General features: G+C 48.7%; 40 non-coding genes across 40 annotated transcripts; all 40 read right to left on the bottom strand.

Annotated features, from left to right (window-relative positions):
- Nucleotides 1–363: 363 nt before the first annotated feature.
- Nucleotides 364–474, bottom strand: trnal-caa. Its single transcript has 2 exons — nucleotides 437–474; nucleotides 364–409 (listed from the first exon to the last, which is right to left on the bottom strand). It is a non-coding gene; the product is annotated as a tRNA-Leu (tRNA).
- A 190-nt stretch (nucleotides 475–664) lies between these two features.
- trnac-gca lies at nucleotides 665–736 on the bottom strand. Its single transcript has one exon. It is a non-coding gene; the product is annotated as a tRNA-Cys (tRNA).
- A 370-nt stretch (nucleotides 737–1,106) lies between these two features.
- On the bottom strand, nucleotides 1,107–1,217 carry trnal-caa. Its single transcript has 2 exons — nucleotides 1,180–1,217; nucleotides 1,107–1,152 (listed from the first exon to the last, which is right to left on the bottom strand). It is a non-coding gene; the product is annotated as a tRNA-Leu (tRNA).
- Nucleotides 1,218–2,165: 948 nt separating this feature from the next.
- trnac-gca lies at nucleotides 2,166–2,237 on the bottom strand. The gene has a single exon. It is a non-coding gene; the product is annotated as a tRNA-Cys (tRNA).
- Nucleotides 2,238–2,908: 671 nt separating this feature from the next.
- Nucleotides 2,909–2,980, bottom strand: trnac-gca. The gene has a single exon. It is a non-coding gene; the product is annotated as a tRNA-Cys (tRNA).
- Nucleotides 2,981–3,350: 370 nt separating this feature from the next.
- Nucleotides 3,351–3,461, bottom strand: trnal-caa. Its single transcript has 2 exons — nucleotides 3,424–3,461; nucleotides 3,351–3,396 (listed from the first exon to the last, which is right to left on the bottom strand). It is a non-coding gene; the product is annotated as a tRNA-Leu (tRNA).
- Nucleotides 3,462–4,409: 948 nt separating this feature from the next.
- Nucleotides 4,410–4,481, bottom strand: trnac-gca. Its single transcript has one exon. It is a non-coding gene; the product is annotated as a tRNA-Cys (tRNA).
- A 370-nt stretch (nucleotides 4,482–4,851) lies between these two features.
- trnal-caa lies at nucleotides 4,852–4,962 on the bottom strand. The gene is made up of 2 exons: nucleotides 4,925–4,962; nucleotides 4,852–4,897 (listed from the first exon to the last, which is right to left on the bottom strand). It is a non-coding gene; the product is annotated as a tRNA-Leu (tRNA).
- Nucleotides 4,963–5,910: 948 nt separating this feature from the next.
- trnac-gca lies at nucleotides 5,911–5,982 on the bottom strand. Its single transcript has one exon. It is a non-coding gene; the product is annotated as a tRNA-Cys (tRNA).
- Nucleotides 5,983–7,411: 1,429 nt separating this feature from the next.
- On the bottom strand, nucleotides 7,412–7,483 carry trnac-gca. Its single transcript has one exon. It is a non-coding gene; the product is annotated as a tRNA-Cys (tRNA).
- Nucleotides 7,484–8,912: 1,429 nt separating this feature from the next.
- Nucleotides 8,913–8,984, bottom strand: trnac-gca. Its single transcript has one exon. It is a non-coding gene; the product is annotated as a tRNA-Cys (tRNA).
- Nucleotides 8,985–9,354: 370 nt separating this feature from the next.
- On the bottom strand, nucleotides 9,355–9,465 carry trnal-caa. The gene is made up of 2 exons: nucleotides 9,428–9,465; nucleotides 9,355–9,400 (listed from the first exon to the last, which is right to left on the bottom strand). It is a non-coding gene; the product is annotated as a tRNA-Leu (tRNA).
- Nucleotides 9,466–10,413: 948 nt separating this feature from the next.
- trnac-gca lies at nucleotides 10,414–10,485 on the bottom strand. Its single transcript has one exon. It is a non-coding gene; the product is annotated as a tRNA-Cys (tRNA).
- A 370-nt stretch (nucleotides 10,486–10,855) lies between these two features.
- On the bottom strand, nucleotides 10,856–10,966 carry trnal-caa. Its single transcript has 2 exons — nucleotides 10,929–10,966; nucleotides 10,856–10,901 (listed from the first exon to the last, which is right to left on the bottom strand). It is a non-coding gene; the product is annotated as a tRNA-Leu (tRNA).
- A 948-nt stretch (nucleotides 10,967–11,914) lies between these two features.
- On the bottom strand, nucleotides 11,915–11,986 carry trnac-gca. The gene has a single exon. It is a non-coding gene; the product is annotated as a tRNA-Cys (tRNA).
- A 370-nt stretch (nucleotides 11,987–12,356) lies between these two features.
- Nucleotides 12,357–12,467, bottom strand: trnal-caa. The gene is made up of 2 exons: nucleotides 12,430–12,467; nucleotides 12,357–12,402 (listed from the first exon to the last, which is right to left on the bottom strand). It is a non-coding gene; the product is annotated as a tRNA-Leu (tRNA).
- A 948-nt stretch (nucleotides 12,468–13,415) lies between these two features.
- trnac-gca lies at nucleotides 13,416–13,487 on the bottom strand. The gene has a single exon. It is a non-coding gene; the product is annotated as a tRNA-Cys (tRNA).
- Nucleotides 13,488–13,857: 370 nt separating this feature from the next.
- Nucleotides 13,858–13,968, bottom strand: trnal-caa. The gene is made up of 2 exons: nucleotides 13,931–13,968; nucleotides 13,858–13,903 (listed from the first exon to the last, which is right to left on the bottom strand). It is a non-coding gene; the product is annotated as a tRNA-Leu (tRNA).
- A 946-nt stretch (nucleotides 13,969–14,914) lies between these two features.
- trnac-gca lies at nucleotides 14,915–14,986 on the bottom strand. Its single transcript has one exon. It is a non-coding gene; the product is annotated as a tRNA-Cys (tRNA).
- Nucleotides 14,987–15,356: 370 nt separating this feature from the next.
- Nucleotides 15,357–15,467, bottom strand: trnal-caa. Its single transcript has 2 exons — nucleotides 15,430–15,467; nucleotides 15,357–15,402 (listed from the first exon to the last, which is right to left on the bottom strand). It is a non-coding gene; the product is annotated as a tRNA-Leu (tRNA).
- A 948-nt stretch (nucleotides 15,468–16,415) lies between these two features.
- Nucleotides 16,416–16,487, bottom strand: trnac-gca. The gene has a single exon. It is a non-coding gene; the product is annotated as a tRNA-Cys (tRNA).
- A 2,183-nt stretch (nucleotides 16,488–18,670) lies between these two features.
- On the bottom strand, nucleotides 18,671–18,742 carry trnac-gca. Its single transcript has one exon. It is a non-coding gene; the product is annotated as a tRNA-Cys (tRNA).
- Nucleotides 18,743–19,112: 370 nt separating this feature from the next.
- trnal-caa lies at nucleotides 19,113–19,223 on the bottom strand. The gene is made up of 2 exons: nucleotides 19,186–19,223; nucleotides 19,113–19,158 (listed from the first exon to the last, which is right to left on the bottom strand). It is a non-coding gene; the product is annotated as a tRNA-Leu (tRNA).
- A 647-nt stretch (nucleotides 19,224–19,870) lies between these two features.
- On the bottom strand, nucleotides 19,871–19,981 carry trnal-caa. The gene is made up of 2 exons: nucleotides 19,944–19,981; nucleotides 19,871–19,916 (listed from the first exon to the last, which is right to left on the bottom strand). It is a non-coding gene; the product is annotated as a tRNA-Leu (tRNA).
- A 190-nt stretch (nucleotides 19,982–20,171) lies between these two features.
- trnac-gca lies at nucleotides 20,172–20,243 on the bottom strand. The gene has a single exon. It is a non-coding gene; the product is annotated as a tRNA-Cys (tRNA).
- A 370-nt stretch (nucleotides 20,244–20,613) lies between these two features.
- trnal-caa lies at nucleotides 20,614–20,724 on the bottom strand. The gene is made up of 2 exons: nucleotides 20,687–20,724; nucleotides 20,614–20,659 (listed from the first exon to the last, which is right to left on the bottom strand). It is a non-coding gene; the product is annotated as a tRNA-Leu (tRNA).
- A 203-nt stretch (nucleotides 20,725–20,927) lies between these two features.
- Nucleotides 20,928–20,999, bottom strand: trnac-gca. Its single transcript has one exon. It is a non-coding gene; the product is annotated as a tRNA-Cys (tRNA).
- Nucleotides 21,000–21,369: 370 nt separating this feature from the next.
- trnal-caa lies at nucleotides 21,370–21,480 on the bottom strand. Its single transcript has 2 exons — nucleotides 21,443–21,480; nucleotides 21,370–21,415 (listed from the first exon to the last, which is right to left on the bottom strand). It is a non-coding gene; the product is annotated as a tRNA-Leu (tRNA).
- Nucleotides 21,481–22,127: 647 nt separating this feature from the next.
- On the bottom strand, nucleotides 22,128–22,238 carry trnal-caa. Its single transcript has 2 exons — nucleotides 22,201–22,238; nucleotides 22,128–22,173 (listed from the first exon to the last, which is right to left on the bottom strand). It is a non-coding gene; the product is annotated as a tRNA-Leu (tRNA).
- A 190-nt stretch (nucleotides 22,239–22,428) lies between these two features.
- Nucleotides 22,429–22,500, bottom strand: trnac-gca. The gene has a single exon. It is a non-coding gene; the product is annotated as a tRNA-Cys (tRNA).
- A 370-nt stretch (nucleotides 22,501–22,870) lies between these two features.
- trnal-caa lies at nucleotides 22,871–22,981 on the bottom strand. The gene is made up of 2 exons: nucleotides 22,944–22,981; nucleotides 22,871–22,916 (listed from the first exon to the last, which is right to left on the bottom strand). It is a non-coding gene; the product is annotated as a tRNA-Leu (tRNA).
- Nucleotides 22,982–23,155: 174 nt separating this feature from the next.
- trnac-gca lies at nucleotides 23,156–23,227 on the bottom strand. Its single transcript has one exon. It is a non-coding gene; the product is annotated as a tRNA-Cys (tRNA).
- Nucleotides 23,228–23,915: 688 nt separating this feature from the next.
- On the bottom strand, nucleotides 23,916–23,987 carry trnac-gca. Its single transcript has one exon. It is a non-coding gene; the product is annotated as a tRNA-Cys (tRNA).
- A 688-nt stretch (nucleotides 23,988–24,675) lies between these two features.
- trnac-gca lies at nucleotides 24,676–24,747 on the bottom strand. Its single transcript has one exon. It is a non-coding gene; the product is annotated as a tRNA-Cys (tRNA).
- Nucleotides 24,748–25,119: 372 nt separating this feature from the next.
- trnal-caa lies at nucleotides 25,120–25,230 on the bottom strand. Its single transcript has 2 exons — nucleotides 25,193–25,230; nucleotides 25,120–25,165 (listed from the first exon to the last, which is right to left on the bottom strand). It is a non-coding gene; the product is annotated as a tRNA-Leu (tRNA).
- A 203-nt stretch (nucleotides 25,231–25,433) lies between these two features.
- Nucleotides 25,434–25,505, bottom strand: trnac-gca. Its single transcript has one exon. It is a non-coding gene; the product is annotated as a tRNA-Cys (tRNA).
- A 370-nt stretch (nucleotides 25,506–25,875) lies between these two features.
- trnal-caa lies at nucleotides 25,876–25,986 on the bottom strand. Its single transcript has 2 exons — nucleotides 25,949–25,986; nucleotides 25,876–25,921 (listed from the first exon to the last, which is right to left on the bottom strand). It is a non-coding gene; the product is annotated as a tRNA-Leu (tRNA).
- A 174-nt stretch (nucleotides 25,987–26,160) lies between these two features.
- On the bottom strand, nucleotides 26,161–26,232 carry trnac-gca. Its single transcript has one exon. It is a non-coding gene; the product is annotated as a tRNA-Cys (tRNA).
- A 688-nt stretch (nucleotides 26,233–26,920) lies between these two features.
- Nucleotides 26,921–26,992, bottom strand: trnac-gca. Its single transcript has one exon. It is a non-coding gene; the product is annotated as a tRNA-Cys (tRNA).
- A 688-nt stretch (nucleotides 26,993–27,680) lies between these two features.
- trnac-gca lies at nucleotides 27,681–27,752 on the bottom strand. Its single transcript has one exon. It is a non-coding gene; the product is annotated as a tRNA-Cys (tRNA).
- Nucleotides 27,753–27,755: the final 3 nt, after the last annotated feature.

The following is a 27,755-nucleotide window of genomic DNA, read 5'->3' on the forward strand; positions in this document are numbered from 1 at the left end:
AGGTGGACCAGACTGTTGCTTATTTTGTATCACACTGCGGCTGAAACGCCCTCAACACTGCTGAACTCAAGTATTTCTTTTACCTGTCTGACTGTCTTCACTCTATGGAGGCAAAGGCACCGCTCTCAACTGAATGCAATGACACCTTGTGCCAGAATTTTGGGTGGTAGCAAAAATAGTCAGGTCTGTAGTAAAAAAGCAGATTTCATTGTGTTCCGTTGAGTAAAATCAGCTAATCTTCCATGCAGGACTTGGTGTTGGAAAATAGCCAGTCAGCCTCACCGGTGTCCATTTTGACGTCTTTTCTCGCACAACCAATTCCCTGCGATGGGTCTGTCCATTGCCACTTCAAATAAAAGCCTATGTCAGAAGTGGGATTCGAACCCACGCCTCCATTCGGAGACCAGAAATCCCTTGCCTGAGGAAGGCACTTCTCCTTGAGTCTGGCGCCTTAGACCGCTCGGCCATCCTGACTGGCAGAGCTAAAGTGAGACGAGCTGCTCGATGCTTGTGTTTTTTGCGGAAAAGACTGAGGAGACACATTTTCAGGAGTCCTTTCATTTTCAGTTGAAGCATTTGCTTTCAGGTCACGGAGTGACCAGTTTACCAGGCTGACACAAAAACGGCAAACGCATTTGCGCACGCCAGCTTGCGTGCATGTTTGAGGGGGCACCAGGATTTGAACCTGGGACCTCTTGATCTGCAGTCAAATGCTCTACCACTGAGCTATACCCCCTGCACAGCGAGGTGGACCAGACTGTTGCTTATTTTGTATCACACTGCGGCTGAAAGGCCCTCAACACTGCTTAACTCAAGCATTTCTTTTACCTGTCTGACTGTCTTCACTCTCTGGAGTGGCAAAGGCAACGCTCTCAACTGAATGCAATTACACCTTGTGCCAGAATTTTGGGTGGTAGCAAAAATAGTCAGGTCTGTAGTAAAAGAGCAGATTTCATTTTGTTCCTTTGAGTAAAATCAGCTAATCTTCCATGGAGGACTTGGTGTTGTGGTCCAGTCAGCCTCACCGGTGTCCATTTTGACGTCTTTTCTCGCACAACCACTTCCCTGCGATGGGTCTGTCCATTGCCACTTCAAATAAAAGCCTATGTCAGAAGTGGGATTCGAACCCACGCCTCCATTCGGAGACCAGAAATCCCTTGCCTGAGAAAGGCACGTCGCCTTGAGTCTGGCGCCTTAGACCGCTCGGCCATCCTGACTGGCAGAGCTAAAGTGAGACGAGCTGCTCGAAGCTTGTGTTTTTTGCGGAGGAGACTGAGGAGACACATTTTCAGCAGTCCTTTCATTTTCAGTTGAAGCATTTGCTTTCAGGTCACGGAGTGACCAGTTTACCAGGCTGTCACAAAAACGGCAAAACAGTTAGGCAAACGCATTTGCGCAGGCCAGTTTGCGTGTATGTTTGAGGGGGCACCAGGATTTGAACCTGGGACCTCTTGATCTGCAGTCAAATGCTCTACCATTGAGCTATACCCCCTGCACAGCAAGGTGGACCAGACTGTTGCTTATTTTGTATCACACTGCGGCTGAAACGCCCTCAACACTGCTGAACTCAAGTATTTCTTTTACCTGTCTGACTGTCTTCACTCTCTGGAGGCAAAGGCACCGCTCTCAACTGAATGCAATTACACCTTGTGCCAGAATTTTGGGTGGTAGCAAAAATAGTCAGGTCTGTAGTAAAAAAGCAGATTTCATTGTGTTCCGTTGAGTAAAATCAGCTAATCTTCCATGGAGGACTTGGTGTTGGAAAATAGCCAGTCAGCCTCACCGGTGTCCATTTTGACGTCTTTTCTCGCACAACCAATTCCCTGCGATGGGTCTGTCCATTGCCACTTCAAATAAAAGCCTATGTCAGAAGTGGAATTCGAACCCACGCCTCCATTCGGAGACCAGAAATCCCTTGCCTGAGGAAGGCACTTCGCCTTGAGTCTGGCGCCTTAGACCGCTCGGCCATCCTGACTGGCAGAGCTAAAGTGAGACGAGCTGCTCGAAGCTTGTGTTTTTTGCGGAAAAGACTGAGGAGACACATTTTCAGGAGTCCTTTCATTTTCAGTTGAAGCATTTGCTTTCAGGTCACGGAGTGACCAGTTTACCAGGCTGACACAAAAAAGGCAAACGCATTTGCGCACGCCAGCTTGCGTGCATGTTTGAGGGGGCACCAGGATTTGAACCTGGGACCTCTTGATCTGCAGTCAAATGCTCTACCACTGAGCTATACCCCCTGCACAGCAAGGTGGACCAGACTGTTGCTTATTTTGTATCACACTGCGGCTGAAAGGCCCTCAACACTGCTTAACTCAAGCATTTCTTTTACCTGTCTGACTGTCTTCACTCTCTGGAGTGGCAAAGGCAACGCTCTCAACTGAATGCAATTACACCTTGTGCCAGAATTTTGGGTGGTAGCAAAAATAGTCAGGTCTGTAGTAAAAGAGCAGATTTCATTTTGTTCCTTTGAGTAAAATCAGCTAATCTTCCATGGAGGACTTGGTGTTGTGGTCCAGTCAGCCTCACCGGTGTCCATTTTGACGTCTTTTCTCGCACAACCACTTCCCTGCGATGGGTCTGTCCATTGCCACTTCAAATAAAAGCCTATGTCAGAAGTGGAATTCGAACCCACGCCTCCATTCGGAGACCAGAAATCCCTTGCCTGAGGAAGGCACTTCGCCTTGAGTCTGGCGCCTTAGACCGCTCGGCCATCCTGACTGGCAGAGCTAAAGTGAGACGAGCTGCTCGAAGCTTGTGTTTTTTGCGGAAAAGACTGAGGAGACACATTTTCAGCAGTCCTTTCATTTTCAGTTGAAGCATTTGCTTTCAGGTCACGGAGTGACCAGTTTACCAGGCTGACACAAAAACGGCAAACGCATTTGCGCACGCCAGCTTGCGTGCATGTTTGAGGGGGCACCAGGATTTGAACCTGGGACCTCTTGATCTGCAGTCAAATGCTCTACCACTGAGCTATACCCCCTGCACAGCGAGGTGGACCAGACTGTTGCTTATTTTGTATCACACTGCGGCTGAAAGGCCCTCAACACTGCTGAACTCAAGCATTTCTTTTACCTGTCTGACTGTCTTCACTCTCTGGAGTGGCAAAGGCAACGCTCTCAACTGAATGCAATTACACCTTGTGCCAGAATTTTGGGTGGTAGCAAAAATAGTCAGGTCTGTAGTAAAAGAGCAGATTTCATTTTGTTCCTTTGAGTAAAATCAGCTAATCTTCCATGGAGGACTTGGTGTTGTGGTCCAGTCAGCCTCACCGGTGTCCATTTTGACGTCTTTTCTCGCACAACCACTTCCCTGCGATGGGTCTGTCCATTGCCACTTCAAATAAAAGCCTATGTCAGAAGTGGGATTCGAACCCACGCCTCCATTCGGAGACCAGAAATCCCTTGCCTGAGGAAGGCACGTCGCCTTGAGTCTGGCGCCTTAGACCGCTCGGCCATCCTGACTGGCAGAGCTAAAGTGAGACGAGCTGCTCGAAGCTTGTGTTTTTTGCGGAGGAGACTGAGGAGACACATTTTCAGCAGTCCTTTCATTTTCAGTTGAAGCATTTACTTTCAGGTCACGGAGTGACCAGTTTACCAGGCTGTCACAAAAACGGCAAAACAGTTAGGCAAACGCATTTGCGCACGCCAGCTTGCGTGCATGTTTGAGGGGGCACCAGGATTTGAACCTGGGACCTCTTGATCTGCAGTCAAATGCTCTACCATTGAGCTATACCCCCTGCACAGGAAGGTGGACCAGACTGTTGCTTATTTTGTATCACACTGCGGCTAAAACGCCCTCAACACTGCTGAACTCAAGTATTTCTTTTACCTGTCTGACTGTCTTCACTCTATGGAGGCAAAGGCACCGCTCTCAACTGAATGCAATGACACCTTGTGCCAGAATTTTGGGTGGTAGCAAAAATAGTCAGGTCTGTAGTAAAAAAGCAGATTTCATTGTGTTCCGTTGAGTAAAATCAGCTAATCTTCCATGGAGGACTTGGTGTTGGAAAATAGCCAGTCAGCCTCACCGGTGTCCATTTTGACGTCTTTTCTCGCACAACCAATTCCCTGCGATGGGTCTGTCCATTGCCACTTCAAATAAAAGCCTATGTCAGAAGTGGAATTCGAACCCACGCCTCCATTCGGAGACCAGAAATCCCTTGCCTGAGGAAGGCTCTTCGCCTTGAGTCTGGCGCCTTAGACCGCTCGGCCATCCTGACTGGCAGAGCTAAAGTGAGACGAGCTGCTCGAAGCTTGTGTTTTTTGCGGAAAAGACTGAGGAGACACATTTTCAGGAGTCCTTTCATTTTCAGTTGAAGCATTTGCTTTCAGGTCACGGAGTGACCAGTTTACCAGGCTGACACAAAAAAGGCAAACGTATTTGCGCACGCCAGCTTGCGTGCATGTTTGAGGGGGCACCAGGATTTGAACCTGGGACCTCTTGATCTGCAGTCAAATGCTCTACCACTGAGCTATACCCCCTGCACAGCGAGGTGGACCAGACTGTTGCTTATTTTGTATCACACTGCGGCTGAAAGGCCCTCAACACTGCTGAACTCAAGCATTTCTTTTACCTGTCTGACTGTCTTCACTCTCCGGAGTGGCAAAGGCAACGCTCTCAACTGAATGCAATTACACCTTGTGCCAGAATTTTGGGTGGTAGCAAAAATAGTCAGGTCTGTAGTAAAAGAGCAGATTTCATTTTGTTCCTTTGAGTAAAATCAGCTAATCTTCCATGGAGGACTTGGTGTTGTGGTCCAGTCAGCCTCACCGGTGTCCATTTTGACGTCTTTTCTCGCACAACCACTTCCCTGCGATGGGTCTGTCCATTGCCACTTCAAATAAAAGCCTATGTCAGAAGTGGGATTCGAACCCACGCCTCCATTCGGAGACCAGAAATCCCTTGCCTGAGGAAGGCACGTCGCCTTGAGTCTGGCGCCTTAGACCGCTCGGCCATCCTGACTGGCAGAGCTAAAGTGAGACGAGCTGCTCGAAGCTTGTGTTTTTTGCGGAGGAGACTGAGGAGACACATTTTCAGCAGTCCTTTCATTTTCAGTTGAAGCATTTGCTTTCAGGTCACGGAGTGACCAGTTTACCAGGCTGTCACAAAAACGGCAAAACAGTTAGGCAAACGCATTTGCGCACGCCAGCTTGCGTGCATGTTTGAGGGGGCACCAGGATTTGAACCTGGGACCTCTTGATCTGCAGTCAAATGCTCTACCATTGAGCTATACCCCCTGCACAGGAAGGTGGACCAGACTGTTGCTTATTTTGTATCACACTGCGGCTAAAACGCCCTCAACACTGCTGAACTCAAGTATTTCTTTTACCTGTCTGACTGTCTTCACTCTATGGAGGCAAAGGCACCGCTCTCAACTGAATGCAATGACACCTTGTGCCAGAATTTTGGGTGGTAGCAAAAATAGTCAGGTCTGTAGTAAAAAAGCAGATTTCATTGTGTTCCGTTGAGTAAAATCAGCTAATCTTCCATGGAGGACTTGGTGTTGGAAAATAGCCAGTCAGCCTCACCGGTGTCCATTTTGACGTCTTTTCTCGCACAACCAATTCCCTGCGATGGGTCTGTCCATTGCCACTTCAAATAAAAGCCTATGTCAGAAGTGGAATTCGAACCCACGCCTCCATTCGGAGACCAGAAATCCCTTGCCTGAGGAAGGCACTTCGCCTTGAGTCTGGCGCCTTAGACCGCTCGGCCATCCTGACTGGCAGAGCTAAAGTGAGACGAGCTGCTCGAAGCTTGTGTTTTTTGCGGAAAAGACTGAGGAGACACATTTTCAGGAGTCCTTTCATTTTCAGTTGAAGCATTTGCTTTCAGGTCACGGAGTGACCAGTTTACCAGGCTGACACAAAAACGGCAAACGCATTTGCGCACGCCAGCTTGCGTGCATGTTTGAGGGGGCACCAGGATTTGAACCTGGGACCTCTTGATCTGCAGTCAAATGCTCTACCACTGAGCTATACCCCCTGCACAGCGAGGTGGACCAGACTGTTGCTTATTTTGTATCACACTGCGGCTGAAAGGCCCTCAACACTGCTGAACTCAAGCATTTCTTTTACCTGTCTGACTGTCTTCACTCTCTGGAGTGGCAAAGGCAACGCTCTCAACTGAATGCAATTACACCTTGTGCCAGAATTTTGGGTGGTAGCAAAAATAGTCAGGTCTGTAGTAAAAGAGCAGATTTCATTTTGTTCCTTTGAGTAAAATCAGCTAATCTTCCATGGAGGACTTGGTGTTGTGGTCCAGTCAGCCTCACCGGTGTCCATTTTGACGTCTTTTCTCGCACAACCACTTCCCTGCGATGGGTCTGTCCATTGCCACTTCAAATAAAAGCCTATGTCAGAAGTGGGATTCGAACCCACGCCTCCATTCGGAGACCAGAAATCCCTTGCCTGAGGAAGGCACGTCGCCTTGAGTCTGGCGTCTTAGACCGCTCGGCCATCCTGACTGGCAGAGCTAAAGTGAGACGAGCTGCTCGAAGCTTGTGTTTTTTGCGGAGGAGACTGAGGAGACACATTTTCAGCAGTCCTTTCATTTTCAGTTGAAGCATTTACTTTCAGGTCACGGAGTGACCAGTTTACCAGGCTGTCACAAAAACGGCAAAACAGTTAGGCAAACGCATTTGCGCACGCCAGCTTGCGTGCATGTTTGAGGGGGCACCAGGATTTGAATCTGGGACCTCTTGATCTGCAGTCAAATGCTCTACCATTGAGCTATACCCCCTGCACAAGAAGGTGGACCAGACTGTTGCTTATTTTGTATCACACTGCGGCTAAAACGCCCTCAACACTGCTGAACTCAAGTATTTCTTTTACCTGTCTGACTGTCTTCACTCTATGGAGGCAAAGGCACCGCTCTCAACTGAATGCAATGACACCTTGTGCCAGAATTTTGGGTGGTAGCAAAAATAGTCAGGTCTGTAGTAAAAAAGCAGATTTCATTGTGTTCCGTTGAGTAAAATCAGCTAATCTTCCATGGAGGACTTGGTGTTGGAAAATAGCCAGTCAGCCTCACCGGTGTCCATTTTGACGTCTTTTCTCGCACAACCAATTCCCTGCGATGGGTCTGTCCATTGCCACTTCAAATAAAAGCCTATGTCAGAAGTGGAATTCGAACCCACGCCTCCATTCGGAGACCAGAAATCCCTTGCCTGAGGAAGGCACTTCGCCTTGAGTCTGGCGCCTTAGACCGCTCGGCCATCCTGACTGGCAGAGCTAAAGTGAGACGAGCTGCTCGAAGCTTGTGTTTTTTGCGGAAAAGACTGAGGAGACACATTTTCAGGAGTCCTTTCATTTTCAGTTGAAGCATTTGCTTTCAGGTCACGGAGTGACCAGTTTACCAGGCTGACACAAAAACGGCAAACGCATTTGCGCACGCCAGCTTGCGTGCATGTTTGAGGGGGCACCAGGATTTGAACCTGGGACCTCTTGATCTGCAGTCAAATGCTCTACCACTGAGCTATACCCCCTGCACAGAGAGGTGGACCAGACTGTTGCTTATTTTGTATCACACTGCGGCTGAAAGGCCCTCAACACTGCTGAACTCAAGCATTTCTTTTACCTGTCTGACTGTCTTCACTCTCTGGAGTGGCAAAGGCAACGCTCTCAACTGAATGCAATTACACCTTGTGCCAGAATTTTGGGTGGTAGCAAAAATAGTCAGGTCTGTAGTAAAAGAGCAGATTTCATTTTGTTCCTTTGAGTAAAATCAGCTAATCTTCCATGGAGGACTTGGTGTTGTGGTCCAGTCAGCCTCACCGGTGTCCATTTTGACGTCTTTTCTCGCACAACCACTTCCCTGCGATGGGTCTGTCCATTGCCACTTCAAATAAAAGCCTATGTCAGAAGTGGGATTCGAACCCACGCCTCCATTCGGAGACCAGAAATCCCTTGCCTGAGGAAGGCACGTCGCCTTGAGTCTGGCGTCTTAGACCGCTCGGCCATCCTGACTGGCAGAGCTAAAGTGAGACGAGCTGCTCGAAGCTTGTGTTTTTTGCGGAGGAGACTGAGGAGACACATTTTCAGCAGTCCTTTCATTTTCAGTTGAAGCATTTACTTTCAGGTCACGGAGTGACCAGTTTACCAGGCTGTCACAAAAACGGCAAAACAGTTAGGCAAACGCATTTGCGCACGCCAGCTTGCGTGCATGTTTGAGGGGGCACCAGGATTTGAATCTGGGACCTCTTGATCTGCAGTCAAATGCTCTACCATTGAGCTATACCCCCTGCACAAGAAGGTGGACCAGACTGTTGCTTATTTTGTATCACACTGCGGCTAAAACGCCCTCAACACTGCTGAACTCAAGTATTTCTTTTACCTGTCTGACTGTCTTCACTCTATGGAGGCAAAGGCACCGCTCTCAACTGAATGCAATGACACCTTGTGCCAGAATTTTGGGTGGTAGCAAAAATAGTCAGGTCTGTAGTAAAAAAGCAGATTTCATTGTGTTCCGTTGAGTAAAATCAGCTAATCTTCCATGGAGGACTTGGTGTTGGAAAATAGCCAGTCAGCCTCACCGGTGTCCATTTTGACGTCTTTTCTCGCACAACCAATTCCCTGCGATGGGTCTGTCCATTGCCACTTCAAATAAAAGCCTATGTCAGAAGTGGAATTCGAACCCACGCCTCCATTCGGAGACCAGAAATCCCTTGCCTGAGGAAGGCACTTCGCCTTGAGTCTGGCGCCTTAGACCGCTCGGCCATCCTGACTGGCAGAGCTAAAGTGAGACGAGCTGCTCGAAGCTTGTGTTTTTTGCGGAAAAGACTGAGGAGACACATTTTCAGGAGTCCTTTCATTTTCAGTTGAAGCATTTGCTTTCAGGTCACGGAGTGACCAGTTTACCAGGCTGACACAAAAACGGCAAACGCATTTGCGCACGCCAGCTTGCGTGCATGTTTGAGGGGGCACCAGGATTTGAACCTGGGACCTCTTGATCTGCAGTCAAATGCTCTACCACTGAGCTATACCCCCTGCACAGCGAGGTGGACCAGACTGTTGCTTATTTTGTATCACACTGCGGCTGAAAGGCCCTCAACACTGCTGAACTCAAGCATTTCTTTTACCTGTCTGACTGTCTTCACTCTCTGGAGTGGCAAAGGCAACGCTCTCAACTGAATGCAATTACACCTTGTGCCAGAATTTTGGGTGGTAGCAAAAATAGTCAGGTCTGTAGTAAAAGAGCAGATTTCATTTTGTTCCTTTGAGTAAAATCAGCTAATCTTCCATGGAGGACTTGGTGTTGTGGTCCAGTCAGCCTCACCGGTGTCCATTTTGACGTCTTTTCTCGCACAACCACTTCCCTGCGATGGGTCTGTCCATTGCCACTTCAAATAAAAGCCTATGTCAGAAGTGGGATTCGAACCCACGCCTCCATTCGGAGACCAGAAATCCCTTGCCTGAGGAAGGCACGTCGCCTTGAGTCTGGCGCCTTAGACCGCTCGGCCATCCTGACTGGCAGAGCTAAAGTGAGACGAGCTGCTCGAAGCTTGTGTTTTTTGCGGAGGAGACTGAGGAGACACATTTTCAGCAGTCCTTTCATTTTCAGTTGAAGCATTTACTTTCAGGTCACGGAGTGACCAGTTTACCAGGCTGTCACAAAAACGGCAAAACAGTTAGGCAAACGCATTTGCGCACGCCAGCTTGCGTGCATGTTTGAGGGGGCACCAGGATTTGAATCTGGGACCTCTTGATCTGCAGTCAAATGCTCTACCATTGAGCTATACCCCCTGCACAAGAAGGTGGACCAGACTGTTGCTTATTTTGTATCACACTGCGGCTAAAACGCCCTCAACACTGCTGAACTCAAGTATTTCTTTTACCTGTCTGACTGTCTTCACTCTATGGAGGCAAAGGCACCGCTCTCAACTGAATGCAATGACACCTTGTGCCAGAATTTTGGGTGGTAGCAAAAATAGTCAGGTCTGTAGTAAAAAAGCAGATTTCATTGTGTTCCGTTGAGTAAAATCAGCTAATCTTCCATGGAGGACTTGGTGTTGGAAAATAGCCAGTCAGCCTCACCGGTGTCCATTTTGACGTCTTTTCTCGCACAACCAATTCCCTGCGATGGGTCTGTCCATTGCCACTTCAAATAAAAGCCTATGTCAGAAGTGGAATTCGAACCCACGCCTCCATTCGGAGACCAGAAATCCCTTGCCTGAGGAAGGCACTTCGCCTTGAGTCTGGCGCCTTAGACCGCTCGGCCATCCTGACTGGCAGAGCTAAAGTGAGACGAGCTGCTCGAAGCTTGTGTTTTTTGCGGAAAAGACTGAGGAGACACATTTTCAGGAGTCCTTTCATTTTCAGTTGAAGCATTTGCTTTCAGGTCACGGAGTGACCAGTTTACCAGGCTGACACAAAAACGGCAAACGCATTTGCGCACGCCAGCTTGCGTGCATGTTTGAGGGGGCACCAGGATTTGAACCTGGGACCTCTTGATCTGCAGTCAAATGCTCTACCACTGAGCTATACCCCCTGCACAGCGAGGTGGACCAGACTGTTGCTTATTTTGTATCACACTGCGGCTGAAAGGCCCTCAACACTGCTGAACTCAAGCATTTCTTTTACCTGTCTGACTGTCTTCACTCTCTGGAGTGGCAAAGGCAACGCTCTCAACTGAATGCAATTACACCTTGTGCCAGAATTTTGGGTGGTAGCAAAAATAGTCAGGTCTGTAGTAAAAGAGCAGATTTCATTTTGTTCCTTTGAGTAAAATCAGCTAATCTTCCATGGAGGACTTGGTGTTGTGGTCCAGTCAGCCTCACCGGTGTCCATTTTGACGTCTTTTCTCGCACAACCACTTCCCTGCGATGGGTCTGTCCATTGCCACCTCAAATAAAAGCCTATGTCAGAAGTGGGATTCGAACCCACGCCTCCATTCGGAGACCAGAAATCCCTTGCCTGAGGAAGGCACGTCGCCTTGAGTCTGGCGCCTTAGACCGCTCGGCCATCCTGACTGGCAGAGCTAAAGTGAGACGAGCTGCTCGAAGCTTGTGTTTTTTGCGGAGGAGACTGAGGAGACACATTTTCAGCAGTCCTTTCATTTTCAGTTGAAGCATTTGCTTTCAGGTCACGGAGTGACCAGTTTACCAGGCTGACACAAAAACGGCAAAACAGTTAGGCAAACGCATTTGCGCACTCCAGCTTGCGTGCATGCTTGAGGGGGCACCAGGATTTGAACCTGGGACCTCTTGATCTGCAGTCAAATGCTCTACCATTGAGCTATACCCCCTGCACAGCAAGGTGGACCAGACTGTTGCTTATTTTGTATCACACTGTGGCTGAAACGCCCTCAACACTGCTGAACTCAAGTATTTCTTTTACCTGTCTGACTGTCTTCACTCTCTGGAGGCAAAGGCACCGCTCTCAACTGAATGCAATTACACCTTGTGCCAGAATTTTGGGTGGTAGCAAAAATAGTCAGGTCTGTAGTAAAAAAGCAGATTTCATTGTGTTCCGTTGAGTAAAATCAGCTAATCTTCCATGGAGGACTTGGTGTTGGAAAATAGCCAGTCAGCCTCACCGGTGTCCATTTTGACGTCTTTTCTCGCACAACCAATTCCCTGCGATGGGTCTGTCCATTGCCACTTCAAATAAAAGCCTATGTCAGAAGTGGAATTCGAACCCACGCCTCCATTCGGAGACCAGAAATCCCTTGCCTGAGGAAGGCACTTCGCCTTGAGTCTGGCGCCTTAGACCGCTCGGCCATCCTGACTGGCAGAGCTAAAGTGAGACGAGCTGCTCGAAGCTTGTGTTTTTTGCGGAAAAGACTGAGGAGACACATTTTCAGCAGTCCTTTCATTTTCAGTTGAAGCATTTGCTTTCAGGTCACGGAGTGACCAGTTTACCAGGCTGACACAAAAACGGCAAACGCATTTGCGCACGCCAGCTTGCGTGCATGTTTGAGGGGGCACCAGGATTTGAACCTGGGACCTCTTGATCTGCAGTCAAATGCTCTACCACTGAGCTATACCCCCTGCACAGCGAGGTGGACCAGACTGTTGCTTATTTTGTATCACACTGCGGCTGAAAGGCCCTCAACACTGCTGAACTCAAGCATTTCTTTTACCTGTCTGACTGTCTTCACTCTCTGGAGTGGCAAAGGCAACGCTCTCAACTGAATGCAATTACACCTTGTGCCAGAATTTTGGGTGGTAGCAAAAATAGTCAGGTCTGTAGTAAAAGAGCAGATTTCATTTTGTTCCTTTGAGTAAAATCAGCTAATCTTCCATGGAGGACTTGGTGTTGTGGTCCAGTCAGCCTCACCGGTGTCCATTTTGACGTCTTTTCTCGCACAACCACTTTCCTGCGATGGGTCTGACCATTGCCACTTCAAATAAAAGCCTATGTCAGAAGTGGGATTCGAACCCACGCCTCCATTCGGAGACCAGAAATCCCTTGCCTGAGGAAGGCACGTCGCCTTGAGTCTGGCGCCTTAGACCGCTCGGCCATCCTGACTGGCAGAGCTAAAGTGAGACGAGCTGCTCGAAGCTTGTGTTTTTTGCGGAGGAGACTGAGGAGACACATTTTCAGCAGTCCTTTCATTTTCAGTTGAAGCATTTACTTTCAGGTCACGGAGTGACCAGTTTACCAGGCTGTCACAAAAACGGCAAAACAGGTAGGCAAACGCATTTGCGCACGCCAGCTTGCGTGCATGTTTGAGGGGGCACCAGGATTTGAATCTGGGACCTCTTGATCTGCAGTCAAATGCTCTACCATTGAGCTATACCCCCTGCACAAGAAGGTGGACCAGACTGTTGCTTATTTTGTATCACACTGCGGCTAAAACGCCCTCAACACTGCTGAACTCAAGTATTTCTTTTACCTGTCTGACTGTCTTCACTCTATGGAGGCAAAGGCACCGCTCTCAACTGAATGCAATGACACCTTGTGCCAGAATTTTGGGTGGTAGCAAAAATAGTCAGGTCTGTAGTAAAAAAGCAGATTTCATTGTGTTCCGTTGAGTAAAATCAGCTAATCTTCCATGGAGGACTTGGTGTTGGAAAATAGCCAGTCAGCCTCACCGGTGTCCATTTTGACGTCTTTTCTCGCACAACCAATTCCCTGCGATGGGTCTGTCCATTGCCACTTCAAATAAAAGCCTATGTCAGAAGTGGAATTCGAACCCACGCCTCCATTCGGAGACCAGAAATCCCTTGCCTGAGGAAGGCACTTCGCCTTGAGTCTGGCGCCTTAGACCGCTCGGCCATCCTGACTGGCAGAGCTAAAGTGAGACGAGCTGCTCGAAGCTTGTGTTTTTTGCGGAAAAGACTGAGGAGACACATTTTCAGGAGTCCTTTCATTTTCAGTTGAAGCATTTGCTTTCAGGTCACGGAGTGACCAGTTTACCAGGCTGACACAAAAACGGCAAACGCATTTGCGCACGCCAGCTTGCGTGCATGTTTGAGGGGGCACCAGGATTTGAACCTGGGACCTCTTGATCTGCAGTCAAATGCTCTACCACTGAGCTATACCCCCTGCACAGCGAGGTGGACCAGACTGTTGCTTATTTTGTATCACACTGCGGCTGAAAGGCCCTCAACACTGCTGAACTCAAGCATTTCTTTTACCTGTCTGACTGTCTTCACTCTCTGGAGTGGCAAAGGCAACGCTCTCAACTGAATGCAATTACACCTTGTGCCAGAATTTTGGGTGGTAGCAAAAATAGTCAGGTCTGTAGTAAAAGAGCAGATTTCATTTTGTTCCTTTGAGTAAAATCAGCTAATCTTCCATGGAGGACTTGGTGTTGTGGTCCAGTCAGCCTCACCGGTGTCCATTTTGACGTCTTTTCTCGCACAACCACTTCCCTGCGATGGGTCTGTCCATTGCCACCTCAAATAAAAGCCTATGTCAGAAGTGGGATTCGAACCCACGCCTCCATTCGGAGACCAGAAATCCCTTGCCTGAGGAAGGCACGTCGCCTTGAGTCTGGCGCCTTAGACCGCTCGGCCATCCTGACTGGCAGAGCTAAAGTGAGACGAGCTGCTCGAAGCTTGTGTTTTTTGCGGAGGAGACTGAGGAGACACATTTTCAGCAGTCCTTTCATTTTCAGTTGAAGCATTTACTTTCAGGTCACGGAGTGACCAGTTTACCAGGCTGTCACAAAAACGGCAAAACAGGTAGGCAAACGCATTTGCGCACGCCAGCACGTGCATGTTTGAGGGGGCACCAGGATTTGAATCTGGGACCTCTTGATCTGCAGTCAAATGCTCTACCATTGAGCTATACCCCCTGCACAAGAAGGTGGACCAGACTGTTGCTTATTTTGTATCACACTGCGGCTAAAACGCCCTCAACACTGCTGAACTCAAGTATTTCTTTTACCTGTCTGACTGTCTTCACTCTATGGAGGCAAAGGCACCGCTCTCAACTGAATGCAATGACACCTTGTGCCAGAATTTTGGGTGGTAGCAAAAATAGTCAGGTCTGTAGTAAAAAAGCAGATTTCATTGTGTTCCGTTGAGTAAAATCAGCTAATCTTCCATGGAGGACTTGGTGTTGGAAAATAGCCAGTCAGCCTCACCGGTGTCCATTTTGACGTCTTTTCTCGCACAACCAATTCCCTGCGATGGGTCTGTCCATTGCCACTTCAAATAAAAGCCTATGTCAGAAGTGGAATTCGAACCCACGCCTCCATTCGGAGACCAGAAATCCCTTGCCTGAGGAAGGCACTTCGCCTTGAGTCTGGCGCCTTAGACCGCTCGGCCATCCTGACTGGCAGAGCTAAAGTGAGACGAGCTGCTCGAAGCTTGTGTTTTTTGCGGAAAAGACTGAGGAGACACATTTTCAGGAGTCCTTTCATTTTCAGTTGAAGCATTTGCTTTCAGGTCACGGAGTGACCAGTTTACCAGGCTGACACAAAAACGGCAAACGCATTTGCGCACGCCAGCTTGCGTGCATGTTTGAGGGGGCACCAGGATTTGAACCTGGGACCTCTTGATCTGCAGTCAAATGCTCTACCACTGAGCTATACCCCCTGCACAGCGAGGTGGACCAGACTGTTGCTTATTTTGTATCACACTGCGGCTGAAAGGCCCTCAACACTGCTGAACTCAAGCATTTCTTTTACCTGTCTGACTGTCTTCACTCTCTGGAGTGGCAAAGGCAACGCTCTCAACTGAATGCAATTACACCTTGTGCCAGAATTTTGGGTGGTAGCAAAAATAGTCAGGTCTGTAGTAAAAGAGCAGATTTCATTTTGTTCCTTTGAGTAAAATCAGCTAATCTTCCATGGAGGACTTGGTGTTGTGGTCCAGTCAGCCTCACCGGTGTCCATTTTGACGTCTTTTCTCGCACAACCACTTCCCTGCGATGGGTCTGTCCATTGCCACCTCAAATAAAAGCCTATGTCAGAAGTGGGATTCGAACCCACGCCTCCATTCGGAGACCAGAAATCCCTTGCCTGAGGAAGGCACGTCGCCTTGAGTCTGGCGCCTTAGACCGCTCGGCCATCCTGACTGGCAGAGCTAAAGTGAGACGAGCTGCTCGAAGCTTGTGTTTTTTGCGGAGGAGACTGAGGAGACACATTTTCAGCAGTCCTTTCATTTTCAGTTGAAGCATTTGCTTTCAGGTCACGGAGTGACCAGTTTACCAGGCTGTCACAAAAACGGCAAAACAGTTAGGCAAACGCATTTGCGCACTCCAGCTTGCGTGCATGCTTGAGGGGGCACCAGGATTTGAACCTGGGACCTCTTGATCTGCAGTCAAATGCTCTACCATTGAGCTATACCCCCTGCACAGCAAGGTGGACCAGACTGTTGCTTATTTTGTATCACACTGCGGCTGAAACGCCCTCAACACTGCTGAACTCAAGTATTTCTTTTACCTGTCTGACTGTCTTCACTCTCTGGAGGCAAAGGCACCGCTCTCAACTGAATACAATTACACCTTGTGCCAGAATTTTGGGTGGTAGCAAAAATAGTCAGGTCTGTAGTAAAAAAGCAGATTTCATTGTGTTCCGTTGAGTAAAATCAGCTAATCTTCCATGGAGGACTTGGTGTTGGAAAATAGCCAGTCAGCCTCACCGGTGTCCATTTTGACGTCTTTTCTCGCACAACCACTTCCCTGCGATGGGTCTGTCCATTGCCACTTCAAATAAAAGCCTATGTCAGAAGTTGGATTCGAACCCACGCCTCAATTCGGAGACCAGAAATCCCTTGCCTGAGGAAGGCACTTTGCCTTGAGTCTGGCGCCTTAGACCGCTCGGCCATCCTGACTGGCAGAGCTAAAATGAGACGAGCTGCTCGAAGCTTGTGTTTTTTGCGGAAAAGACTGAGGAGAAACATTTTCAGCAGTCCTTTCATTTTCAGTTGAAGCATTTACTTTCAGGTCACGGAGTGACCAGTTTACCAGGCTGACACAAAAACGGCAAACGCATTTGCGCACGCCAGCTTGCGTGCATGTTTGAGGGGGCACCAGGATTTGAACCTGGGACCTCTTGATCTGCAGTCAAATGCTCTACCACTGAGCTATACCCCCTGCACAGCGAGGTGGACCAGACTGTTGCTTATTTTGTATCACACTGCGGCTGAAAGGCCCTCAACACTGCTGAACTCAAGTATTTCTTTTACCTATCTGACTGTCTTCACTCTCTGGAGGCAAAGGCACCGCTCTCAACTGAATGCAATTACACCTTGTGCCAGAATTTTGGGTGGTAGCAAAAATAGTCAGGTCTGTAGTAAAAGAGCAGATTTCATTTTGTTCCTTTGAGTAAAATCAGCTAATCTTCCATGCAGGACTTGGTGTTGTGGTCCAGTCAGCCTCACCGGTGTCCATTTTGACGTCTTTTCTCGCACAACCACTTCCCTGCGATGGGTCTGTCCATTGCAACTTCAAATAAAAGCCTATGTCAGAAGTGGAATTCGAACCCACGCCTCCATTCGGAGACCAGAAATCCCTTGCCTGAGGAAGGCACTTCGCCTTGAGTCTGGCGCCTTAGACCGCTCGGCCATCCTGACTGGCAGAGCTAAAGTGAGACGAGCTGCTCGAAGCTTGTGTTTTTTGCGGAGGAGACTGAGGAGACACCTTTTCAGCAGTCCTTTCATTTTCAGTTGAAGCATTTGCTTTCAGGTCACGGAGTGACCAGTTTACCAGGCTGTCACAAAAACGGCAAAACAGTTAGGCAAACGCATTTGCGCAGGCCAGTTTGCGTGCATGTTTGAGGGGGCACCAGGATTTGAACCTGGGACCTCTTGATCTGCAGTCAAATGCTCTACCATTGAGCTATACACCCTGCAAAGCAAGGTGGACCAGACTGTTGCTTATTTTGTATCACACTGCGGCTGAAACGCCCTCAACACTGCTGAACTCAAGTATTTCTTTTACCTGTCTGACTGTCTTCACTCTCTGGAGGCAAAGGCACCGCTCTCAACTGAATGCAATTACACCTTGTGCCAGAATTTTGGGTGGTAGCAAAAATAGTCAGGTCTGTAGTAAAAAAGCAGATTTCATTGTGTTCCGTTGAGTAAAATCAGCTAATCTTCCATGGAGGACTTGGTGTTGGAAAATAGCCAGTCAGCCTCACCGGTGTCCATTTTGACGTCTTTTCTCGCACAACCACTTCCCTGCGATGGGTCTGTCCATTGCCACTTCAAATAAAAGCCTATGTCAGAAGTTGGATTCGAACCCACGCCTCAATTCGGAGACCAGAAATCCCTTGCCTGAGGAAGGCACTTTGCCTTGAGTCTGGCGCCTTAGACCGCTCGGCCATCCTGACTGGCAGAGCTAAAATGAGACGAGCTGCTCGAAGTTTGTGTTTTTTGCGGAAAAGACTGAGGAGACACATTTTCAGCAGTCCTTTCATTTTCAGTTGAAGCATTTACTTTCAGGTCACGGAGTGACCAGTTTACCAGGCTGACACAAAAACGGCAAACGCATTTGCGCACGCCAGCTTGCGTGCATGTTTGAGGGGGCACCAGGATTTGAACCTGGGACCTCTTGATCTGCAGTCAAATGCTCTTCCACTGAGCTATACCCCCTGCACAGCGAGGTGGACCAGACTGTTGCTTATTTTGTATCACACTGTGGCTGAAAGGCCCTCAACACTGCTGAACTCAAGCATTTCTTTTACCTGTCTGACTGTCTTCACTCTCTGGAGTGGCAAAGGCAACGCTCTCAACTGAATGCAATTACACCTTGTGCCAGAATTTTGGGTGGTAGCAAAAATAGTCAGGTCTGTAGTAAAAGAGCAGATTTCATTTTGTTCCTTTGAGTAAAATCAGCTAATCTTCCATGGAGGACTTGGTGTTGTGGTCCAGTCAGCCTCACCGGTGTCCATTTTGACGTCTTTTCTCGCACAACCACTTCCCTGCGATGGGTCTGTCCATTGCCACTTCAAATAAAAGCCTATGTCAGAAGTGGGATTCGAACCCACGCCACCATTCGGAGACCAGAAATCCCTTGCCTGAGGAAGGCACGTCGCCTTGAGTCTGGCGCCTTAGACCGCTCGGCCATCCTGACTGACAGAGCTAAAGTGAGACGAGCTGCTCGAAGCTTGTGTTTTTTGCGGAGGAGACTGAGGAGACACATTTTCAGCAGTCCTTTCATTTTCAGTTGAAGCATTTGCTTTCAGGTCACGGAGTGACCAGTTTATCAGGCTGTCACAAAAACGGCAAAACAGTTAGGCAAACGCATTTGCGCACGCCAGCTTGCGTGCATGTTTGAGGGGGCACCAGGATTTGAACCTGGGACCTCTTGATCTGCAGTCAAATGCTCTACCACTGAGCTATACCCCCTGCACAGCGAGGTGGACCAGACTGTTGCTTATTTTGTATCACACTGCGGCTGAAAGGCCCTCAACACTGCTGAACTCAAGCATTTCTTTTACCTGTCTGACTGTCTTCACTCTCTGGAGTGGCAAAGGCAACGCTCTCAACTGAATGCAATTACACCTTGTGCCAGAATTTTGGGTGGTAGCAAAAATAGTCAGGTCTGTAGTAAAAGAGCAGATTTCATTTTGTTCCTTTGAGTAAAATCGGCTAATCTTCCATGGAGGACTTGGTGTTGTGGTCCAGTCAGCCTCACCGGTGTCCATTTTGACGTCTTTTCTCGCACAACCACTTCCCTGAGATGGGTCTGTCCATTGCCACTTCAAATAAAAGCCTATGTCAGAAGTGGGATTCGAACCCACGCCTCCATTCGGAGACCAGAAATCCCTTGCCTGAGGAAGGCACGTCGCCTTGAGTCTGGCGCCTTAGACCGCTCGGCCATCCTGACTGGCAGAGCTAAAGTGAGACGAGCTGCTCGAAGCTTGTGTTTTTTGCGGAGGAGACTGAGGAGACAGATTTTCAGCAGTCCTTTCATTTTCAGTTGAAGCATTTGCTTTCAGGTCACGGAGTGACCAGTTTACCAGGCTGTCACAAAAACGGCAAAACAGTTAGGCAAACGCATTTGCGCACGCCAGCTTGCGTGCATGTTTGAGGGGGCACCAGGATTTGAACCTGGGACCTCTTGATCTGCAATCAAATGCTCTACCATTGAGCTATACCCCCTGCACAGCAAGGTGGACCAGACAGTTGCTTATTTTGTATCACACTGCGGCTGAAACGCCCTCAACACTGCTGAACTCAAGTATTTCTTTTACCTGTCTGACTGTCTTCACTCTCTGGAGGCAAAGGCACCGCTCTCAACTGAATGCAATTACACCTTGTGCCAGAATTTTGGGTGGTAGCAAAAATAGTCAGGTCTGTAGTAAAAAAGCAGATTTCATTGTGTTCCGTTGAGTAAAATCAGCTAATCTTCCATGGAGGACTTGGTGTTGGAAAATAGCCAGTCAGCCTCACCGGTGTCCATTTTGACGTCTTTTCTCGCACAACCAATTCCCTGCGATGGGTCTGTCCATTGCCACTTCAAATAAAAGCCTATGTCAGAAGTGGGATTCGAACCCACGCCTCCATTCGGAGACCAGAAATCCCTTGCCTGAGGAAGGCACTTCGCCTTGAGTCTGGCGCCTTAGACCGCTCGGCCATCCTGACTGGCAGAGCTAAAGTGAGACGAGCTGCTCGAAGCTTGTGTTTTTTGCGGAAAAGACTGAGGAGACACATTTTCAGCAGTCCTTTCATTTTCAGTTGAAGCATTTGCTTTCAGGTCACGGAGTGACCAGTTTACCAGGCTGACACAAAAACGGCAAACGCATTTGCGCACGCCAGCTTGCGTGCATGTTTGAGGGGGCACCAGGATTTGAACCTGGGACCTCTTGATCTGCAGTCAAATGCTCTACCACTGAGCTATACCCCCTGCACAGCGAGGTGGACCAGACTGTTGCTTATTTTGTATCACACTGCGGCTGAAAGGCCCTCAACACTGCTGAACTCAAGCATTTCTTTTACCTGTCTGACTGTCTTCACTCTCTGGAGTGGCAAAGGCAACGCTCTCAACTGAATGCAATTACACCTTGTGCCAGAATTTTGGGTGGTAGCAAAAATAGTCAGGTCTGTAGTAAAAGAGCAGATTTCATTTTGTTCCTTTGAGTAAAATCAGCTAATCTTCCATGGAGGACTTGGTGTTGTGGTCCAGTCAGCCTCACCGGTGTCCATTTTGACGTCTTTTCTCGCACAACCACTTCCCTGCGATGGGTCTGTCCATTGCCACTTCAAATAAAAGCCTATGTCAGAAGTGGGATTCGAACCCACGCCTCCATTCGGAGACCAGAAATCCCTTGCCTGAGGAAGGCACGTCGCCTTGAGTCTGGCGCCTTAGACCGCTCGGCCATCCTGACTGGCAGAGCTAAAGTGAGACGAGCTGCTCGAAGCTTGTGTTTTTTGCGGAGGAGACTGAGGAGACACATTTTCAGCAGTCCTTTCATTTTCAGTTGAAGCATTTGCTTTCAGGTCACGGAGTGACCAGTTTATCAGGCTGTCACAAAAACGGCAAAACAGTTAGGCAAACGCATTTGCGCACGCCAGCTTGCGTGCATGTTTGAGGGGGCACCAGGATTTGAACCTGGGACCTCTTGATCTGCAGTCAAATGCTCTACCACTGAGCTATACCCCCTGCACAGGGAGGTGGACCAGACTGTTGCTTATTTTGTATCACACTGCGGCTGAAAGGCCCTCAACACTGCTGAACTCAAGCATTTCTTTTACCTGTCTGACGGTCTTCACTCTCTGGAGTGGCAAAGGCAACGCTCTCAACTGAATGCAATTACACCTTGTGCCAGAATTTTGGGTGGTAGCAAAAATAGTCAGGTCTGTAGTAAAAGAGCAGATTTCATTTTGTTCCTTTGAGTAAAATCAGCTAATCTTCCATGGAGGACTTGGTGTTGTGGTCCAGTCAGCCTCACCGGTGTCCATTTTGACGTCTTTTCTCGCACAACCACTTCCCTGAGATGGGTCTGTCCATTGCCACTTCAAATAAAAGCCTATGTCAGAAGTGGGATTCGAACCCACGCCTCCATTCGGAGACCAGAAATCCCTTGCCTGAGGAAGGCACGTCGCCTTGAGTCTGGCGCCTTAGACCGCTCGGCCATCCTGACTGGCAGAGCTAAAGTGAGACGAGCTGCTCGAAGCTTGTGTTTTTTGCGGAGGAGACTGAGGAGACACATTTTCAGCAGTCCTTTCATTTTCAGTTGAAGCATTTGCTTTCAGGTCACGGAGTGACCAGTTTACCAGGCTGTCACAAAAACGGCAAAACAGTAAGGCAAACGCATTTGCGCACGCCAGCTTGCGTGCATGTTTGAGGGGGCACCAGGATTTGAACCTGGGACCTCTTGATCTGCAATCAAATGCTCTACCATTGAGCTATACCCCCTGCACAGCAAGGTGGACCAGACAGTTGCTTATTTTGTATCACACTGCGGCTGAAACGCCCTCAACACTGCTGAACTCAAGTATTTCTTTTACCTGTCTGACTGTCTTCACTCTCTGGAGGCAAAGGCACCGCTCTCAACTGAATGCAATTACACCTTGTGCCAGAATTTTGGGTGGTAGCAAAAATAGTCAGGTCTGTAGTAAAAAAGCAGATTTCATTGTGTTCCGTTGAGTAAAATCAGCTAATCTTCCATGGAGGACTTGGTGTTGGAAAATAGCCAGTCAGCCTCACCGGTGTCCATTTTGACGTCTTTTCTCGCACAACCAATTCCCTGCGATGGGTCTGTCCATTGCCACTTCAAATAAAAGCCTATGTCAGAAGTGGGATTCGAACCCACGCCTCCATTCGGAGACCAGAAATCCCTTGCCTGAGGAAGGCACTTCGCCTTGAGTCTGGCGCCTTAGACCGCTCGGCCATCCTGACTGGCAGAGCTAAAGTGAGACGAGCTGCTCGAAGCTTGTGTTTTTTGCGGAAAAGACTGAGGAGACACATTTTCAGCAGTCCTTTCATTTTCAGTTGAAGCATTTGCTTTCAGGTCACGGAGTGACCAGTTTACCAGGCTGACACAAAAACGGCAAACGCATTTGCGCACGCCAGCTTGCGTGCATGTTTGAGGGGGCACCAGGATTTGAACCTGGGACCTCTTGATCTGCAGTCAAATGCTCTACCACTGAGCTATACCCCCTGCACAGCGAGGTGGACCAGACTGTTGCTTATTTTGTATCACACTGCGGCTGAAAGGCCCTCAACACTGCTGAACTCAAGCATTTCTTTTACCTGTCTGACTGTCTTCACTCTCTGGAGTGGCAAAGGCAACGCTCTCAACTGAATGCAATTACACCTTGTGCCAGAATTTTGGGTGGTAGCAAAAATAGTCAGGTCTGTAGTAAAAGAGCAGATTTCATTTTGTTCCTTTGAGTAAAATCAGCTAATCTTCCATGGAGGACTTGGTGTTGTGGTCCAGTCAGCCTCACCGGTGTCCATTTTGACGTCTTTTCTCGCACAACCACTTCCCTGCGATGGGTCTGTCCATTGCCACTTCAAATAAAAGCCTATGTCAGAAGTGGGATTCGAACCCACGCCTCCATTCGGAGACCAGAAATCCCTTGCCTGAGGAAGGCACGTTGCCTTGAGTCTGGCGCCTTAGACCGCTCGGCCATCCTGACTGGCAGAGCTAAAGTGAGACGAGCTGCTCGAAGCTTGTGTTTTTTGCGGAGGAGACTGAGGAGACACATTTTCAGCAGTCCTTTCATTTTCAGTTGAAGCATTTGCTTTCAGTTTACCAGGCGGACACAAAAACAGCAAACGCATTTGCGCACGCCAGCTTGCGTGAATGTTTGAGGGGGCACCAGGATTTGAACCTGGGACCTCTTGATCTGCAGTCAAATGCTCTACCACTGAGCTATACCCCCTGCACAGCGAGGTGGACCAGACTGTTGCTTATTTTGTATCACACTGCGGCTGAAACGCCCTCAACACTGCTGAACTCAAGCATTTCTTTTACCTGTCTGACTGTCTTCACTCTCTGGAGTGGCAAAGGCACCGCTCTCAACTGAATGCAATTAAACCTTGTGCTAAAATTTTGGGTGGTAGCAAAAATAGTCAGGTCTGTAGTAAAAGAGCAGATTTCATTGTGTTCCGTTGAGTAAAATCAGCTAATCTTCCATGGAGGACTTGGTGTTGGAAAATAGCCAGTCAGCCTCACCGGTGTCCATTTTGACGTCTTTTCTCGCACAACCACTTCCCTGCGATGGGTCTGTCCATTGCCACTTCAAATAAAAGCCTATGTCAGAAGTGGGATTCGAACCCACGCCTCCATTCGGAGACCAGAAATCCCTTGCCTGAGGAAGGCACTTCGCCTTGAGTCTGGCGCCTTAGAGCGCTCAGCCAGCCTGACTGGCAGAGCTAAAGTGAGACGAGCTGCTCGAAACTTGTGTTTTTTGCGGAAAAGACTGAGGAGACACATTTTCAGCAGTCCTTTCATTTTCAGTTGAAGCATTTGCTTTCAGGTCACGGAGTGACCAGTTTACCAGGCTGACACAAAAACGGCAAAACAGTTAGGCAAACGCACTTACGCACGCCAGCTTGCGTGCATGTTTGAGGGGGCACCAGGATTTGAACCTGGGACCTCTTGATCTGCAGTCAAATGCTCTACCACTGAGCTATACCCCCTGCACAGCAAGGTGGACCAGACTGTTGCTTATTTTGTATCACACTGCGGCTGAAACGCCCTCAACACTGCTGAACTCAAGCATTTCTTTTACCTGTCTGACTGTCTTCACTCTCTGGAGTGGCAAAGGCACCGCTCTCAACTGAATGCAATTAAACCTTGTGCTAAAATTTTGGGTGGTAGCAAAAATAGTCAGGTCTGTAGTAAAAGAGCAGATTTCATTGTGTTCCGTTGAGTAAAATCAGCTAATCTTCCATGGAGGACTTGGTGTTGGAAAATAGCCAGTCAGCCTCACCGGTGTCCATTTTGACGTCTTTTCTCGCACAACCACTTCCCTGCGATGGGTCTGTCCATTGCCACTTCAAATAAAAGCCTATGTCAGAAGTGGGATTCGAACCCACGCCTCCATTCGGAGACCAGAAATCCCTTGCCTGAGGAAGGCACTTCGCCTTGAGTCTGGCGCCTTAGAGCGCTCAGCCATCCTGACTGGCAGAGCTAAAGTGAGACGAGCTGCTCGAAACTTGTGTTTTTTGCGGAAAAGACTGAGGAGACACATTTTCAGCAGTCCTTTCATTTTCAGTTGAAGCATTTGCTTTCAGGTCACGGAGTGACCAGTTTACCAGGCTGACACAAAAACGGCAAAACAGTTAGGCAAACGCACTTACGCACGCCAGCTTGCGTGCATGTTTGAGGGGGCACCAGGATTTGAACCTGGGACCTCTTGATCTGCAGTCAAATGCTCTACCACTGAGCTATACCCCCTGCACAGCAAGGTGGACCAGACTGTTGCTTATTTTGTATCACACTGCGGCTGAAACGCCCTCAACACTGCTGAACTCAAGCATTTCTTTTACCTGTCTGACTGTCTTCACTCTCTGGAGGCAAAGGCACCGCTCTCAACTGAATGCAATTACACCTTGTGCCAGAATTTTGGGTGGTAGCAAAAATAGTCAGGTCTGTAGTAAAAGAGCAGATTTCATTGTGTTCCGTTGAGTAAAATCAGCTAATCTTCCATGGAGGACTTGGTGTTGGAAAATAGCCAGTCAGCCTCAACGGTGTCCATTTTGACGTCTTTTCTCGCACAACCACTTCCCTGCGATGGGTCTGTCCATTGCCATTTCAAGTAAAAGCCTATGTCAGAAGTGGGATTCGAACCCACGCCTCCATTCGGAGACCAGAAATCCCTTGCCTGAGGAAGGCCCTTCGCCTTGAGTCTGGCGCCTTAGACCGCTCGGCCATCCTGACTGGCAGAGCTAAAGTGAGACGAGCTGCTCGAAGCTTGTGTTTTTTGCGGAGGAGACTGAGGAGACACATTTTCAGCAGTCCTTTCATTTTCAGTTGAAGCATTTGCTTTCAGGTCACGGAGTGATCAGTTTACCAGGCTGACACAAAAACGGCAAAACAGTTAGGCAAACGCATTTGCGCAGGCCAGTTTGCGTGTATGTTTGAGGGGGCACCAGGATTTGAACCTGGGACCTCTTGATCTGCAGTCAAATGCTCTACCACTGAGCTATACCCCCTGCACAGCAAGGTGGACCAGACTGTTGCTTATTTTGTATCACACTGCGGCTGAAACGCCCTCAACACTGCTGAACTCAAGCATTTCTTTTAGCTGTCTGACTGTCTTCACTCTCTGGAGTGGCAAAGGCACCGCTCTCAACTGAATGCAATTTAACCTTGTGCCAGAATTTTGGGTGGTAGCAAAAATAGTCAGGTCAGTAGTAAAAGAGCAGATTTCATTGTGTTCCGTTGAGTAAAATCAGCTAATCTTCCATGGAGGACTTGGTGTTGGGGTCCAGTCAGCCTCACCGGTGTCCATTTTGACGTCTTTTCTCGCACAACCACTTCCCTGCGATGGGTCTGTCCATTGCCACTTCAAATAAAAGCCTATGTCAGAAGTGGGATTCGAACCCACGCCTCCATTCGGAGACCAGAAATCCCTTGCCTGAGGAAGGCACTTCGCCTTGAGTCTGGCGCCTTAGACCGCTCGGCCATCCTGACTGGCAGAGCTAAAGTGAGACGAGCTGCTCGAAGCTTGTGTTTTTTGCGGAGGAGACTGAAGAGATACATTTTCAGCAGTCCTTTCATTTTCAGTTGAAGCATTTGCTTTCAGTTTACCAGGCGGACACAAAAACGGCAAACGCATTTGCGCACGCCAGCTTGCGTGAATGTTTGAGGGGGCACCAGGATTTGAACCTGGGACCTCTTGATCTGCAGTCAAATGCTCTACCACTGAGCTATACCCCCTGCACAGCGAGGTGGACCAGACTGTTGCTTATTTTGTATCACACTGCGGCTGAAACGCCCTCAACACTGCTGAACTCAAGCATTTCTTTTACCTGTCTGACTGTCTTCACTCTCTGGAGTGGCAAAGGCACCGCTCTCAACTGAATGCAATTAAACCTTGTGCTAAAATTTTGGGTGGTAGCAAAAATAGTCAGGTCTGTAGTAAAAGAGCAGATTTCATTGTGTTCCGTTGAGTAAAATCAGCTAATCTTCCATGGAGGACTTGGTGTTGGAAAATAGCCAGTCAGCCTCACCGGTGTCCATTTTGACGTCTTTTCTCGCACAACCACTTCCCTGCGATGGGTCTGTCCATTGCCACTTCAAATAAAAGCCTATGTCAGAAGTGGGATTCGAACCCACGCCTCCATTCGGAGACCAGAAATCCCTTGCCTGAGGAAGGCACTTCGCCTTGAGTCTGGCGCCTTAGAGCGCTCGGCCATCCTGACTGGCAGAGCTAAAGTGAGACGAGCTGCTCGAAACTTGTGTTTTTTGCGGAAAAGACTGAGGAGACACATTTTCAGCAGTCCTTTCATTTTCAGTTGAAGCATTTGCTTTCAGGTCACGGAGTGACCAGTTTACCAGGCTGACACAAAAACGGCAAAACAGTTAGGCAAACGCACTTACGCACGCCAGCTTGCGTGCATGTTTGAGGGGGCACCAGGATTTGAACCTGGGACCTCTTGATCTGCAGTCAAATGCTCTACCACTGAGCTATACCCCCTGCACAGCGAGGTGGACCAGACTGTTGCTTATTTTGTATCACACTGCGGCTGAAACGCCCTCAACACTGCTGAACTCAAGCATTTCTTTTACCTGTCTGACTGTCTTCACTCTCTGGAGTGGCAAAGGCACCGCTCTCAACTGAATGCAATTAAACCTTGTGCTAAAATTTTGGGTGGTAGCAAAAATAGTCAGGTCTGTAGTAAAAGAGCAGATTTCATTGTGTTCCGTTGAGTAAAATCAGCTAATCTTCCATGGAGGACTTGGTGTTGGAAAATAGCCAGTCAGCCTCACCGGTGTCCATTTTGACGTCTTTTCTCGCACAACCACTTCCCTGCGATGGGTCTGTCCATTGCCACTTCAAATAAAAGCCTATGTCAGAAGTGGGATTCGAACCCACGCCTCCATTCGGAGACCAGAAATCCCTTGCCTGAGGAAGGCACTTCGCCTTGAGTCTGGCGCCTTAGAGCGCTCGGCCATCCTGACTGGCAGAGCTAAAGTGAGACGAGCTGCTCGAAACTTGTGTTTTTTGCGGAAAAGACTGAGGAGACACATTTTCAGCAGTCCTTTCATTTTCAGTTGAAGCATTTGCTTTCAGGTCACGGAGTGACCAGTTTACCAGGCTGACACAAAAACGGCAAAACAGTTAGGCAAAAGCACTTACGCACGCCAGCTTGCGTGCATGTTTGAGGGGGCACCAGGATTTGAACCTGGGACCTCTTGATCTGCAGTCAAATGCTCTACCACTGAGCTATACCCCCTGC

Source organism: Alosa sapidissima, chromosome 8, assembly GCF_018492685.1.
Source record: "Alosa sapidissima isolate fAloSap1 chromosome 8, fAloSap1.pri, whole genome shotgun sequence".
Classification (NCBI taxonomy): domain Eukaryota; kingdom Metazoa; phylum Chordata; class Actinopteri; order Clupeiformes; family Clupeidae; genus Alosa; species Alosa sapidissima.